This window comes from Cryptomeria japonica, unplaced genomic scaffold, assembly GCF_030272615.1.
Source record: "Cryptomeria japonica unplaced genomic scaffold, Sugi_1.0 HiC_scaffold_798, whole genome shotgun sequence".
NCBI lineage: Eukaryota > Viridiplantae > Streptophyta > Pinopsida > Cupressales > Cupressaceae > Cryptomeria > Cryptomeria japonica.
In genome coordinates this window covers 39017-50431 of record NW_026729549.1, presented here as the reverse complement: position 1 = coordinate 50431, position 11415 = coordinate 39017, and the positions used below count along the sequence as shown (strand labels likewise).

General features: G+C 62.5%; 2 non-coding genes across 2 annotated transcripts; both read left to right on the top strand.

Annotated features, from left to right (window-relative positions):
* Positions 1-3059: 3059 nt before the first annotated feature.
* Positions 3060-3178, top strand: LOC131872807 (5S ribosomal RNA). The gene has a single exon (XR_009370888.1). It is a non-coding gene; the product is annotated as a 5S ribosomal RNA (ribosomal RNA).
* A 7728-nt stretch (positions 3179-10906) lies between these two features.
* Positions 10907-11025, top strand: LOC131872806 (5S ribosomal RNA). Its single transcript, XR_009370887.1, has one exon. It is a non-coding gene; the product is annotated as a 5S ribosomal RNA (ribosomal RNA).
* Positions 11026-11415: the final 390 nt, after the last annotated feature.

Here is an 11415-nt window from a genome sequence, read left to right as displayed (position 1 = left end):
AACCCAACTTCCAACTTCGCGCGCGCCAGGGTGGGAGCGCACCCAACAACCGGGCCTGGGAAGAGCCAATGCGAGAAACCCCACCAAACTCTCTGACAAAAAAAGAGGGGGCGCTCCAGTAACCCCGCTTCGGAGCGCACCCTGGGCAAACCCAGCCAAGGTGCCCACCCCGGCCAAGGTGCAGGCGAGGTGCGCACCCGGGGCAAACCGGGCTCCGACAACGTGCACGCCGCACCTTGGAGCACACTTCGTAGCGCTCCCGGGTGCGCACCTCAGAGCACACCAAGGTGGGCAGCGAGGTGCGCACCTTTGATGCGCTGCCTTCACTAATTTCCAGAAAAGGCAAAAAAAAAAGGAGATTTTAAAATTTCCGTTTTGAAAGATAGTGAAAAAAACGGAACGCGCGTGCCATCTTGAGCCCGCCCTGGTGCGCAGCCCAGGTAAGGTGCCACCCTGGCAAAGGTGCGCACCCGGGCAATTAACCCTACTTCCGACTTCGTGCGCGCCAGGGTGGCAACCGGGCCTCGGAAGAGCCAATGCGAGAAACCCCACCAAACGCTCCGACAAAAAAAGAGGCGGCGCTCCAATAACCCCGCTTCGGAGCGCAGCCGGGGCAAACCAAGCCAAGGTGCCCACCCCGACGAAGGTGCACGCGAGGTGCGCACCCGGGGCAAACCGGGCTCCGACAACGTGCACGCAACACCTTGGAGCACACTTCGAAGCACTCCCGGGTGCCCACCGGCGTTGCGCACCGTGGTGGGCAGCGAGGTGCGCACCTTTGATGCGCTGCCTTCACTAATTTCCAGAAAAAGGCAAAAAAAAATGAGATTTTAAAATTTCCGTTTTGAAAGATAGTGAAAAAAAAGGAACGCGGGTGCCATCTTGAGCCCGCCCTGGTGCGCAGCCCAGGCAAGGCATGCGCACCAAGGTGCCCACCCGAGGTGCACACCCGGGGCAAACCGGGCTCCGACTTCGTGCAGGCCGCACCTTGGAGCACACTTCGGAGCGCTCCTTGGTGCGCACCATGGTGCCCACCAGGGCGCACCCGGGGCAAACCGGGCTCCGACTTTGTGCACGCCGCACCTTGGAGCACACATCGGAGCGCTCCCAGGTTCGCACCAGCGTTGCGCACCTTTGATGCGCTGCCTTCACTAATTTCCAGAAAAGGCAAAAAAAAACGATATTTTAAAATTTCCGTTCTGAAAGATAGTGAAAAAAACGGAACGCGGGTGCCATCTTGAGCCCTTCCTGGTGCGCAGCCCAGGCAAGTTGTGCGCACCAAGGTGCCCACCCTGGCGGAGGTGCGCGCCCGGGGCAAACCGGGCTCCGACTTCGTGCACTGCATGGTGCCCACCAAGGCGCGCAACCCAGCCAAGGTGCCCACCGCAGCGAAGGTGCACGCGAGGTGCGCACCCGAGGTGCACACCCGGGGCAAACCGGGCTCCGACTTCGTGCACGCCGCACCTTGGAGCACACTTCAGAGCGCTCCTTGGTACGCACCAGGGCGCGCAACCCAGCCAAGGTGCTCACCCCGGCGAAGGTGCACGCGAGGTGCGCACCCGGGGCAAACCGGGCTCGGACTTCGTGCACGCCGCACCTTGGAGCACACATCGGAGCGCTCCCGGGTTCGCACCAGCATTGCGCACCTTTGATGCGCTGCCTTCACTAATTTCCAGAAAAGGCAAAAAAAAGAAAAAAATGAGATTTTAAAATTTCCGTTTTGAAAGATAGTGAAAAAAACGGAACGCGGGTGCCATCTTGAGCCCGCCCTGGTGTGCAGCCCAGGCAAGTTGTGCGCACCAAGGCACCCACCCTGGCCAAGGTGGGTCACGGGGTGGGTCCTAGGGTGGGTAACGGGGTGGGTACTAAGGTGCGTGCCAAGGTGGGTCATAGGGTGGGTGCCAAGGTGGGCACCAGGGTGGGTGTGCACCAACCCTAGCCAGGGTAGGTCACGGGGTGGTTGTCGGGGTGGGCGTCAAGGAGCCAAGATGGGTGGCAAGTAGCCAAGTTGCGTGCCAAGGTGGGTGTCGGGGTGGGTGCCAAGGATCCAAGGTGGGTGCCAAGGAACCAAGGTGGGTGTCTGGGTGGGTGCCGAGGTGGGAGCCAGGGTGGGTCCCAAGGTGAGTGCAAAGGTGGGTGCCAGGGTCAAGGTGAGTGCCAATGTGGGTTCCAAGGTGCCAGGGTCAGGGTGAGTGCCAATGTGGGTTCAAAGGTGCTAAGTTGGGTGCGAGGTTGGGTGCGAGGGTGGGTGGGTGCCAAGGTGTGCTAGGTGGAAGCCCGGGTGGGTCGGCATCCCATGGGTGTCGAGTTGGGTGCCTGATGGGTGCTTCTTGTCAAGTTTTAGTCGCCGGGACTCATTTCGAGCCTTAGAGGTCGTTTCTTGTCCGGTTGCCCTGTCTTCGACCTGGGAACCCAATTTTGGTCCTCGGGTCCCATTTTTTTTTGTCTCGCATCCCACTTTTGGCCTGTGGCCTTTTCGGGGTCGATTCTCGTTTTGGGCATCAGAGCATGTTTCTTCTCCTAAAACCCAATATTTGTTTATTAAGTCTCGGAACACATTTTTGTTCTCGTGGACCCATCATGGGTCTTGGAACGCATTTGTGGTCCTTGGGTCCCATTTTGCATCCCGAAACTTGTGTTTTGGTGCTTGATCCCTATTTTGGGTGCCCACCTTGCACCAAGTGCGCACCCGGGGCAAACCGAGCGCCTTGGTGCACCGGGGCAAGATCGAGCGTGCACCCGAGGCGCCCCGAACATGCACCAAGGTGCACTCGGCCCACATGTGAGCGCAGGTCGTTGCGCCCGAGGTGGTGTGTGGGCACCGCGTTGCAGACGGGACACTGCACGCACACGACGCCCCCTCCAGGTGCACGCACGTAGGCCGGGCCGGGTGCACACCCGACGCCCTAGCAAGGTGCGCGCACCCGGGCAGGGCTCACACTTGGCGAACGGGGCGCACTTCGCGAGGGAGGGTGTGCACCTCGACGGGGGTGGGTGGCCGGGGTGGATTCGCACGTGGGTCGCGGTTTGCTAAGTACACACTGCGACAAGCTCATAACGGGTGCGATCATACCAGCGTTAGTGCACCGGATCCCATCAGAACTCCGCAGTTAAGCGCGCTTGGGCCGGAGTAGTACTGGGATGGGTGACCTCCCGGGAAGTCCCGGTGTTGCACCCTTTTTTAGTTTTTCGCCGGGCGTCGCAATGCTATTTGAATAAACCTTTTGCCCGTTTGCGTTCTCGTCGGGGCCGGGCCGGGCCGGGGTGCGCTGCCCGCACTACCGCGCGCGCGGGGGCGACACCGAGCGCGCACCCGAGGCGCCCCGAGCACACAGGCCACGGTGCAACCCGGGCGTTGTGCGCGCACCCCGGTGCGCCCGAGGTGCTGCGCGCGCACCCAGGTGAAATCGGTGTGCACCTCGGCCAGTGCGCGCTCGGTCGAGTCGCGCACGTTGGCCAAGGTGCACGGTGATGTTTCTTACTCTAAGGTTCCGCACCAGACGCCCGGGACAGGTGAGCGAAGCTGGGCGGGGCCGGGTGCGCGGCCGGGGCAGGTGCACGCAGCTGGAGAGAGCTTTGGAGCACACTTCGGAGCGCACCAATGATGCGCTCCATTCAAAAGTTTCCTGAAAAGGCAAAAAAAGTTGAGATTATAGAATTTCCCACTTGAGAGATTGTAAAAAAAAAAAATTTAAAATGAAGGAAACGCGGGTGCCAAGGTGTGCGCAGCCCAGCCAAGGTGTGCGCACCAAGGCGCCCACCCTGGCGAAGGTGCACGCAAGGTGCGCACCCGAGGCAAACCGGACAATTAACCCAACTTTCGACTTCGCGCGCACCTTGGAGCGCACTTCGGAGCGCTCCTTGGTGCGCACCAATCTTGGGCACCTCGGAGTGCACCATGGCGCCCACCAAGGTGCGCACCCGGGGCAAACCGAGCTCCGACTTCGTGCGCACCTTGGAGCGCACGAAAGGTGCGCACCATGGCGCCCACCAAGGTGCGCAGCCCAGCCAAGGCGTGCGCATCAAGGTGCGCACCCTGGCGAAGGTGCGCACCCGGGGCAAACCGAGCTCCGACTTCGTGCGCACCTTGGAGCGCACAAAAGGTGCGCAACCCAGCCAAGGTGTGCGCACCCCGGTCAAACCGAGCTCCGAATCGTGCGCACCAGAGGTGCACGCCATCGTGCGCACCTTGGAGCACACTTCGGAGCCCTCCTTGGTGCGCGCCGATGTTGCGCACCTCGGAGCGCACCCGGGGAAAACAATGCAATTAACCCGACTTTCGACTTCGTGGGCACCTCGGAGCGCTCTCGGGTTCGCACCTCGGAGCACACCGAGGTGCCCACCCTGGCGAAGGTGCACGCGAGGTGCGCACCCGGGGCAAACCGGGCTCCGACTTCGTGCACGCCGCACCTTGGAGCACACTTCGGAGCGCTCCTTGGTGCGCACCAGGGCGCGCAACCCAGCCGAGGTGCCCACCCCGGCGAAGGTGCACGCGAGGTGCGCACCCGGGGCAAACCGGGCTCCGACTTCGTGCACGCCATGGTGCCCACCGCGGCGAAGGTGCACGCGAGGTGCGCACCCGGGGCAAACCGGGCTCCGACTTCGTGCACGCCGCACCTTGGAGCACACTTCGGAGCGCTCCTTGGTGCGCACCATGGTGCCCACCAGGGCGCGCAACCCCGCCGAAGGTGCACGCGAGGTGCGCACCCGGGGCAAACCGGGCTCCGACTTCGTGCACGCCGCACCTTGGAGCACACTTCGGAGCGCTCCTTGGTGCGCACCATGGTGCCCACCAGGGCGCGCAACCCCGCCGAAGGTGCACGCGAGGTGCGCACCCGGGGCAAACCGGGCTCCGACTTCGTGCACGCCATGGTGCGCACCGCGGCGAAGGTGCGCACCCGGGGCAAACCGGGCTCCGACTTCGTGCACGCCGCACCTTGGAGCACACTTCGGAGCGCTCCTTGGTGCGCACCAGGGCGCGCAACCCAGCCGAGGTGCCCACCCCGGCGAAGGTGCACGCGAGGTGCGTACCCGGGGCAAACCGGGCTCCGACTTCGTGCACGCCGCACCTTGGAGCACACTTCGGAGCGCTCCTTGGTGCGCACCATGGTGCCCACCAGGCCGCGCAACCCAGCCAAGGTGTGCGCACCAAGGTGCACGCGAGGTGCGCACCCGGGGCAAACCGGGGTCCGACTTCGTGCACGCCGCACCTTGGAGCACACATCGGGGCGCTCCCGGGTTCGCACCGGCGTTGCGCACCGTGGTGGGCACCTCGGAGCACACCAAGGTGGGCAGCGAGGTGCGCACCTTTGATGCGATGCCTTCACTAATTTCCATAAAAGGCAAAAAAAAAACGAGATTTTAAAATTTCCGTTTTGAAAGATAGTGAGAAAAAGGGAATGCTGGTGCCATCTTGAGCCCGCCCTGGTGCGCAGCCCAGCCAAGGTGTGCGCACCAAGGTGCCCACCCTGGCGAAGGTGCGCGCCCGGGCAATTAACCCAACTTCCAACTTCGCGCGCGCCAGGGTGGGAGCGCACCCAACAACCGGGCCTGGGAAGAGCCAATGCGAGAAACCCCACCAAACGCTCTGACAAAAAAAGAGGGGGCGCTCCAGTAACCCCGCTTCGGAGCGCACCCTGGGCAAACCCAGCCAAGGTGCCCACCCCGGCCAAGGTGCAGGCGAGGTGCGCACCCGGGGCAAACCGGGCTCCGACAACGTGCACGCCGCACCTTGGAGCACACTTCGTAGCGCTCCCGGGTGCGCACCTCAGAGCACACCAAGGTGGGCAGCGAGGTGCGCACCTTTGATGCGCTGCCTTCACTAATTTCCAGAAAAGGCAAAAAAAAAAGGAGATTTTAAAATTTCCGTTTTGAAAGATAGTGAAAAAAACGGAACGCGCGTGCCATCTTGAGCCCGCCCTGGTGCGCAGCCCAGGTAAGGTGCCCACCCTGGCAAAGGTGCGCACCCGGGCAATTAACCCTACTTCCGACTTCGTGCGCGCCAGGGTGGCAACCGGGCCTCGGAAGAGCCAATGCGAGAAACCCCACCAAACGCTCCGACAAAAAAAGAGGCGGCGCTCCAATAACCCCGCTTCGGAGCGCAGCCGGGGCAAACCCAGCCAAGGTGCCCACCCCGACGAAGGTGCACGCGAGGTGCGCACCCGGGGCAAACCGGGCTCCGACAACGTGCACGCAGCACCTTGGAGCACACTTCGAAGCACTCCCGGGTGCCCACCGGCGTTGCGCACCGTGGTGGGCAGCGAGGTGCGCACCTTTGATGCGCTGCCTTCACTAATTTCCAGAAAAAGGCAAAAAAAAATGAGATTTTAAAATTTCCGTTTTGAAAGATAGTGAAAAAAAAGGAACGCGGGTGCCATCTTGAGCCCGCCCTGGTGCGCAGCCCAGGCAAGGCATGCGCACCAAGGTGCCCACCCGAGGTGCACACCCGGGGCAAACCGGGCTCCGACTTCGTGCAGGCCGCACCTTGGAGCACACTTCGGAGCGCTCCTTGGTGCGCACCATGGTGCCCACCAGGGCGCGCAACCCAGCCAAGGTCTGCACACCAAGGTGCCCACCCCGGCGAAGGTGCACGCGAGGTGCGCACCCGGGGCAAACCGGGCTCCGACTTCGTGCACGCCATGGTGCCCACCGCGGCGAAGGTGCACGCGAGGTGCGCACCCGGGGCAAACCGGGCTCCGACTTCGTGCACGCCGCACCTTGGAGCACACTTCGGAGCGCTCCTTGGTGCGCACCATGGTGCCCACCAGGGCGCGCAACCCAGCCAAGGTGTGCGCACCAAGGTGCACGCGAGGTGCGCACCCGGGGCAAACCGGGGTCCGACTTCGTGCACGCCGCACCTTGGAGCACACATCGGAGCGCTCCCAGGTTCGCACCAGCGTTGCGCACCTTTGATGCGCTGCCTTCACTAATTTCCAGAAAAGGCAAAAAAAAACGATATTTTAAAATTTCCGTTCTGAAAGATAGTGAAAAAAACGGAACGCGGGTGCCATCTTGAGCCCTTCCTGGTGCGCAGCCCAGGCAAGTTGTGCGCACCAAGGTGCCCACCCTGGCGGAGGTGCGCGCCCGGGGCAAACCGGGCTCCGACTTCGTGCACTGCATGGTGCCCACCAAGGCGCGCAACCCAGCCAAGGTGCCCACCGCAGCGAAGGTGCACGCGAGGTGCACACCCGGGGCAAACCGGGCTCCGACTTCGTGCACGCCGCACCTTGGAGCACACTTCAGAGCGCTCCTTGGTGCGCACCAGGGCGCGCAACCCAGCCGAGGTGCCCACCCCGGCGAAGGTGCACGCGAGGTGCGCACCCGGGGCAAACCGGGCTCCGACTTCGTGCACGCCATGGTGCCCACCGCGGCGAAGGTGCGCACCCGGGGCAAACCGGGCTCCTACTTCGTGCACGCCGCACCTTGGAGCACACTTCGGAGCGCTCCTTGGTGCGCACCATGGTGCCCACCAGGCCGCGCAACCCAGCCAAGGTGTGCGCACCAAGGTGCACGCGAGGTGCGCACCCGGGGCAAACCGGGGTCCGACTTCGTGCACGCCGCACCTTGGAGCACACATCGGGGCGCTCCCGGGTTCGCACCGGCGTTGCGCACCGTGGTGGGCACCTCGGAGCACACCAAGGTGGGCAGCGAGGTGCGCACCTTTGATGCGATGCCTTCACTAATTTCCATAAAAGGCAAAAAAAAAACGAGATTTTAAAATTTCCGTTTTGAAAGATAGTGAGAAAAAGGGAATGCTGGTGCCATCTTGAGCCCGCCCTGGTGCGCAGCCCAGCCAAGGTTTGCGCACCAAGGTGCCCACCCTGGCGAAGGTGCGCGCCCGGGCAATTAACCCAACTTCCAACTTCGCGCGCGCCAGAGTGGGAGCGCACCCAACAACCGGGCCTGGGAAGAGCCAATGCGAGAAACCCCACCAAACTCTCTGACAAAAAAAGAGGGGGCGCTCCAGTAACCCCGCTTCGGAGCGCACCCTGGGCAAACCCAGCCAAGGTGCCCACCCCGGCCAAGGTGCAGGCGAGGTGCGCACCCGGGGCAAACCGGGCTCCGACAACGTGCACGCCGCACCTTGGAGCACACTTCGTAGCGCTCCCGGGTGCGCACCTCAGAGCACACCAAGGTGGGCAGCGAGGTGCGCACCTTTGATGCGCTGCCTTCACTAATTTCCAGAAAAGGCAAAAAAAAAAGGAGATTTTAAAATTTCCGTTTTGAAAGATAGTGAAAAAAACGGAACGCGCGTGCCATCTTGAGCCCGCCCTGGTGCGCAGCCCAGGTAAGGTGCCACCCTGGCAAAGGTGCGCACCCGGGCAATTAACCCTACTTCCGACTTCGTGCGCGCCAGGGTGGCAACCGGGCCTCGGAAGAGCCAATGCGAGAAACCCCACCAAACGCTCCGACAAAAAAAGAGGCGGCGCTCCAATAACCCCGCTTCGGAGCGCAGCCGGGGCAAACCAAGCCAAGGTGCCCACCCCGACGAAGGTGCACGCGAGGTGCGCACCCGGGGCAAACCGGGCTCCGACAACGTGCACGCAGCACCTTGGAGCACACTTCGAAGCACTCCCGGGTGCCCACCGGCGTTGCGCACCGTGGTGGGCAGCGAGGTGCGCACCTTTGATGCGCTGCCTTCACTAATTTCCAGAAAAAGGCAAAAAAAAATGAGATTTTAAAATTTCCGTTTTGAAAGATAGTGAAAAAAAAGGAACGCGGGTGCCATCTTGAGCCCGCCCTGGTGCGCAGCCCAGGCAAGGCATGCGCACCAAGGTGCCCACCCGAGGTGCACACCCGGGGCAAACCGGGCTCCGACTTCGTGCAGGCCGCACCTTGGAGCACACTTCGGAGCGCTCCTTGGTGCGCACCATGGTGCCCACCAGGGCGCACCCGGGGCAAACCGGGCTCCGACTTCGTGCACGCCGCACCTTGGAGCACACATCGGAGCGCTCCCAGGTTCGCACCAGCGTTGCGCACCTTTGATGCGCTGCCTTCACTAATTTCCAGAAAAGGCAAAAAAAAACGATATTTTAAAATTTCCGTTCTGAAAGATAGTGAAAAAAACGGAACGCGGGTGCCATCTTGAGCCCTTCCTGGTGCGCAGCCCAGGCAAGTTGTGCGCACCAAGGTGCCCACCCTGGCGGAGGTGCGCGCCCGGGGCAAACCGGGCTCCGACTTCGTGCACTGCATGGTGCCCACCAAGGCGCGCAACCCAGCCAAGGTGCCCACCGCAGCGAAGGTGCACGCGAGGTGCGCACCCGAGGTGCACACCCGGGGCAAACCGGGCTCCGACTTCGTGCACGCCGCACCTTGGAGCACACTTCAGAGCGCTCCTTGGTACGCACCAGGGCGCGCAACCCAGCCAAGGTGCTCACCCCGGCGAAGGTGCACGCGAGGTGCGCACCCGGGGCAAACCGGGCTCGGACTTCGTGCACGCCGCACCTTGGAGCACACATCGGAGCGCTCCCGGGTTCGCACCAGCATTGCGCACCTTTGATGCGCTGCCTTCACTAATTTCCAGAAAAGGCAAAAAAAAGAAAAAAATGAGATTTTAAAATTTCCGTTTTGAAAGATAGTGAAAAAAACGGAACGCGGGTGCCATCTTGAGCCCGCCCTGGTGTGCAGCCCAGGCAAGTTGTGCGCACCAAGGCACCCACCCTGGCCAAGGTGGGTCACGGGGTGGGTCCTAGGGTGGGTAACGGGGTGGGTACTAAGGTGCGTGCCAAGGTGGGTCATAGGGTGGGTGCCAAGGTGGGCACCAGGGTGGGTGTGCACCAACCCTAGCCAGGGTAGGTCACGGGGTGGTTGTCGGGGTGGGCGTCAAGGAGCCAAGGTGGGTGGCAAGTAGCCAAGTTGCGTGCCAAGGTGGGTGTCGGGGTGGGTGCCAAGGATCCAAGGTGGGTGCCAAGGAACCAAGGTGGGTGTCTGGGTGGGTGCCGAGGTGGGAGCCAGGGTGGGTCCCAAGGTGAGTGCAAAGGTGGGTGCCAGGGTCAAGGTGAGTGCCAATGTGGGTTCCAAGGTGCCAGGGTCAGGGTGAGTGCCAATGTGGGTTCAAAGGTGCTAAGTTGGGTGCGAGGTTGGGTGCGAGGGTGGGTGGGTGCCAAGGTGTGCTAGGTGGAAGCCCGGGTGGGTCGGCATCCCATGGGTGTCGAGTTGGGTGCCTGATGGGTGCTTCTTGTCAAGTTTTAGTCGTCGGGACTCATTTCGAGCCTTAGAGGTCGTTTCTTGTCCGGTTGCCCTGTCTTCGACCTGGGAACCCAATTTTGGTCCTCGGGTCCCATTTTTTTTTGTCTCGCATCCCACTTTTGGCCTGTGGCCTTTTCGGGGTCGATTCTCGTTTTGGGCATCAGAGCATGTTTCTTCTCCTAAAACCCAATATTTGTTTATTAAGTCTCGGAACACATTTTTGTTCTCGTGGACCCATCATGGGTCTTGGAACGCATTTGTGGTCCTTGGGTCCCATTTTGCATCCCGAAACTTGTGTTTTGGTGCTTGATCCCTATTTTGGGTGCCCACCTTGCACCAAGTGCGCACCCGGGGCAAACCGAGCGCCTTGGTGCACCGGGGCAAGATCGAGCGTGCACCCGAGGCGCCCCGAACATGCACCAAGGTGCACTCGGCCCACATGTGAGCGCAGGTCGTTGCGCCCGAGGTGGTGTGTGGGCACCGCGTTGCAGACGGGACACTGCACGCACACGACGCCCCCTCCAGGTGCACGCACGTAGGCCGGGCCGGGTGCACACCCGACGCCCTAGCAAGGTGCGCGCACCCGGGCAGGGCTCACACTTGGCGAACGGGGCGCACTTCGCGAGGGAGGGTGTGCACCTCGACGGGGGTGGGTGGCCGGGGTGGATTCGCACGTGGGTCGCGGTTTGCTAAGTACACACTGCGACAAGCTCATAACGGGTGCGATCATACCAGCGTTAGTGCACCGGATCCCATCAGAACTCCGCAGTTAAGCGCGCTTGGGCCGGAGTAGTACTGGGATGGGTGACCTCCCGGGAAGTCCCGGTGTTGCACCCTTTTTTAGTTTTTCGCCGGGCGTCGCAATGCTATTTGAATAAACCTTTTGCCCGTTTGCGTTCTCGTCGGGGCCGGGCCGGGCCGGGGTGCGCTGCCCGCACTACCGCGCGCGCGGGGGCGACACCGAGCGCGCACCCGAGGCGCCCCGAGCACACAGGCCACGGTGCAACCCGGGCGTTGTGCGCGCACCCCGGTGCGCCCGAGGTGCTGCGCGCGCACCCAGGTGAAATCGGTGTGCACCTCGGCCAGTGCGCGCTCGGTCGAGTCGCGCACGTTGGCCAAGGTGCACGGTGATGTTTCTTACTCTAAGGTTCCGCACCAGACGCCCGGGACAGGTGAGCGAAGCTGGGCGGGGCCGGGTGCGCGGCCGGGGCAGGTGCACGCAGCTGG